At 48.0% G+C, this 4,525-nt stretch overlaps 1 non-coding gene across 1 annotated transcript; it reads left to right on the top strand.

Moving 5' to 3' along the window:
* The first annotated feature begins 3,942 nt into the window (after positions 1-3,942).
* LOC134899755 (U2 spliceosomal RNA) lies at positions 3,943-4,130 on the top strand. Its single transcript, XR_010173368.1, has one exon. It is a non-coding gene; the product is annotated as a U2 spliceosomal RNA (small nuclear RNA).
* Positions 4,131-4,525: the final 395 nt, after the last annotated feature.

The following is a 4,525-nucleotide window of genomic DNA, read 5'->3' on the forward strand; positions in this document are numbered from 1 at the left end:
CCAGATACACATTGCCCCCAGTGCCTGATACAGAAATGCCCCCAGTGCCAGATACAGAGATGCCCCGCAGTGCCAGATACAGAATTGCCCCCACAGTGCCAGATATGCCCCCAGTGCCTGATACAGAAATGCCCCCAGTGCCAGATACAGAATTGCCCCCACAGTGCCAGATATGCCCCCAGTGTCAGATACAGAGATGCCCTGCAGTGCCAGATATGCCCCCAGTGCCAGGTACACATGTACTCACAGTGCCCCCCCCCCTTCCCCTGCTGCATGCCATGCTGCTGCTGTCTTGTGTGTTAGGGGAGGAGAGCACAGCGTGCCCCTCTCCTTCCCCTCAGCCTCCGGCGGCAGTGCGGGTGTCTACCTTCAATTAGGCGCCAATCAAAGCTCGTGGTCCAGCACCTAATTGAAGGTAGACACTGAGGGGCAGGAGAGGCACACGCTGCGCTCTCCTCCCCTCAAGCAGCAGCGGAGCGGTGAGCAGCAGTGGAGGGAGGGAGCGGCGGCGGTGGGTATGGAGTACCCACGGATAAATTCTTAAGGGTATGCTTACCCGCCTGCTTGCACCAGTGTGCTAGGGTGACGGGTCCCTTGTGTTGAAGCGCTGATGTAGAGGTGACATATATAGAGGTGTTGTGTCTTGTGCTTTGCACATAATGGGCGGGATTCAATCTTTTATTGCCCCTGATTTCCCGTCTAAAGTGACGGGGGTTCACGGGGCGATATTCTATGACCCCCTGTTATCGCACTGATCGCGCCCATAAGAGATGGGTTTAGCCGCATAAAGCAGCTAAACCCGACTAAAGTCATGGGCGCGATCACGTAAAGTCCCGTTTGAGCGTCCAAACGGGTCACTTTTCATGCTTTTTAACTCACCACCCCAGGGGGTGGCGAGCTGAAATGCTGAAATCGCACCCATCGGCAGTAACATTTGAATACTGCCGGAGGGTGCGATGGGGGCGGGAAGGCAGCTGCAAGATTTGAATCCTGCCCAATGAGTGCTGCAGTGCTCACCTGATGGCGGGGAAGGTGTGACTATGCTTATCCATTCTGAGAAGCTGTCTTACCAGGCTGGGAGCATGGGGGTTAATTATCTGGTCATTTAAAAAGATTTCAATCAGTGGCAGTGTACTAACATGTGTCAGCTGTGCAGCCTCTCTCTAGGATCATCACTGGATCAGTGTCAGATAATGATCACTTTGTATATTATCACAGACTGGGATCTTTAGAAACAGAGCACTAACCTCCCCTCCCCCAGCCTGGTAATCACAGCTTCTCAGAGGAAGCACAATCACACCTCCCCCACCAGCAGACGACTCGTCTGTTTCCTCTGTGTTTGTAATGGGATAATCAAATTAATGGACACTTAATTTACCTAATTCTTATACTGTAGTACACACACCAGGGGCATAGCCAGAACTTTGTGGGTCCCATAGCAGCAATTTGAATAGGCACATGTCCCAATGTTTCTAGAGACACTTCTTTGCAGCAGTTGATAATTGTATGCCCCATAATAGTGCACTAGTTAATTTTCTGAACCATAGTAGTGCCCTAGTTTATTTTATGAACTGAAGTAGTTATGCATTTCACATTTTGTCACATTTTAGTGCACAGTACCCCCAATTCACATCATGGGGGGAATTCAAATGTTTGATAAGTCGGTTGGGTGTCTGAATTTTCATGTCTACTAGATATTAAGAACAGACTCCCAACTGACTTTTCAAACATTTGAATCTCCCCCACAGTGTCCCCAGCTCATATTATGCCACACACTATAGTGCCTCCACTGCATATTGTGCCACCCACATTACAGTGTCCCAGTTTATATTACAGTATGAAGATCATTATGCCACATTACAATGAGCATATTCAAGGGCATAACTAGATATATTGCGGGCCCCAAGGCAAACATTTGCAAGGGTCCCTACTGTATGTACCACCCAGTGGTGAAAAATGTCTATAATGTGTACCCATGACAGGGAAGGTGGGCCCCTCTGAGTTCTGGGCCCCATAGCAGCTGCACTCCCTGCACCTATTGTAGCTACGCCCTTGACACACACGCTGTAGGGTGGAGGGGTATGGGTCGACTCAACTTAGGTTGACAGTCATTAGGTCGACCACTGAAGGTCGACATGAGCATTAGGTCGACATGTAATAGGTCGACAGTTGAAAAGGTCGACATGAGTTTTTTTTAACTTCTTTTAGTGTTGTTTTCGTCATAAAGTGTGGGGAACCCCAATTAGTGCACCGTGTCCCCTCGCCATGCTTCGGGCAAGGTGCCTCGCTCTGCTACCGTTTCACTCGGCACAGGTTACCATTCCAATCGTAGTCCACATGGATCGCCAAGTATGGAAAAATCCAAAAAATGAAGGAAAAAAAAAGTGAAAAACTCATGTCGACCATTTGACCTAATGCACAAGTAGACCTAATGCAAATGTCAACCTTCAGTGGCCAACCTAATGACTGTCGACCTAAGCTGAGTCGACCTAACGACCGTATCCCGGTTGGAGCAATCACCTAATCCTTCTATACTATTTGAATTAGAGGTTGGGCACTCCTGAAAAATAAGCAGCCCCCTAATTATACATATACTCACATAGCCCGACACAGGGGATTAGCTAGACCTATGCCCCCCACCCTCTCAGTATTTATTGGGGGCAGACATTGCAATAAGGGCTGTTTATCTCTCCTACATTATGCACACAATGAGGTTTTACAATGTAACTAATGCCGCTGTGCGGCACTGTGTTCTACCGAAATCCCCTGTGTCACTGACCGGCTCCTGTTCTGCTGGATTCCACAGAACAGGATTCGTGTGAACCCAGAACTCCCCCCCCCCCTTCCTCCCGGCCTGAATGGGTCCAGCTTGACCGCTATGTGTGGTCCTAACCTAATGCATCCAATGTCTGGAGCTGGTGTCCTGCAGCAGCGGTGAGTATGTAGTGTTGTGTGAGACCCCCTATGAAATGTCACCACCACCAGAGATGGAAACTGGGAGAACTACATATCCCAGCAGCTCTTGAGCCTCGAGGCAGCCCACGACCCCAGTGGAGGGAGAATAGATAGCGTGGTGCGCGCGCCACCATGCCCACAGCGTGGCGAGTGCTGCGTTCCCACAAGGGGCTCATTTGCGCTCGCCCAGCTGTCTGTATGCCGGCGGTCGGGATTCCAGCGCTGGTATGCTGGCCGCCGTGAGCACGGCCGACACCATACCATACTAAACCCCAAAAATACATATCTTTTTGAATGGCCATACTAATGTAGGTGTAATATATATTTTCTCTTTTGTTTTTACTTTGTTTAGTCTACATTCTTGCTTATTGTAAAACTACTAGATTATCAAGTCTCTTGCATGCACGTTGAAAAGTACAGAGAACTTCAAGGTTTTCCCACTGATCCTCAGATGTATATGTAAGCTTGAAGAACGATATATTAATAAGGGGTGTGGTATTGAAAGTCGACAGCAACTAGGTCAACAATGTCTAGGTCGACCACTATTGGTCGACAGTAACTAGGTCGACAGGGTGTCAAGGTCGACAGGTCTTTAGGTCGACATGTTCTAGGTCGACAGGTCAAAAGGTCGACATGAATTTTTAATGTTATTTTGGTGTCGTTTTCTTCGTAGAGTGACCGGGAACGCCAATTAGTGCACCGCGTCCCCTCGCATTGCTCGCTTCGCTCGCCATGCTTCGGGGCATGGTGCCTTCGCTTCACTCGGCACAGATTACCGTTCCAATCGTAGTCCACGTGGATCGTTAAGTATGAAAAGGTTCAAAAAAAAAATTGTGAAAAACTCATGTCGACCTTTTGACCTTTTGACCTAGAACATGTCGACCTAAAGACCCTGTCGGCCTAGACACCCTGTCGACCTAGTTACTGTCGACCAATAGTGGTCGACCTAGACATTGTCGACCTAGTTACTGTCGACTTTCAATCCGGATCCCATTAATAAGTAACTTCATACAAAAAAAAAATCTGTTCTTATCAGTGTAATATCTGATACGCCCCCTATCTGGGGGCCATATAGTAAATGGATTTTGAGAACAGGGAGATGGAAGAAGAGCTTGCTCTGTCCACTCCACGCATTGACCCGGTATTGCAGTACCTCGGGGACCGGTGCACCTTTCCTATTCTGTATTCCAAAAATAGACTATTGACGACTTCTTAGCTTTTCCCCAAGATGTGCAAAGTTCTTGCAGCATAGCATTGTTAAACTCCTGGATTTGGGGGAATTTTGCAAGCAGGCTTACACTGTTGCAAAATTGTATTCAAGTGTTGCTGTTCCTTGCAAAATGCTACAATGGATGAATAAAAGCACCCGAAAACTACTGTGGAGTCTTGTTTTGCATCTACTTCTTGTCTCCATTGAATTCCCGTTTTCTACCCAAGTCCAATTGAAACGCAGGGGGACCATGTGGATGTGAGCAATTCCTGAATGCTAAGTGCGAACGAACAATCATTCCGACTTCGAAATCAACTCCTAAATTCCTAACTTACTATTATTATCATCCTTCTGCTTGGC

This window comes from Pseudophryne corroboree, chromosome 3 (assembly GCF_028390025.1).
Source record: "Pseudophryne corroboree isolate aPseCor3 chromosome 3, aPseCor3.hap2, whole genome shotgun sequence".
Lineage (NCBI taxonomy): Eukaryota > Metazoa > Chordata > Amphibia > Anura > Myobatrachidae > Pseudophryne > Pseudophryne corroboree.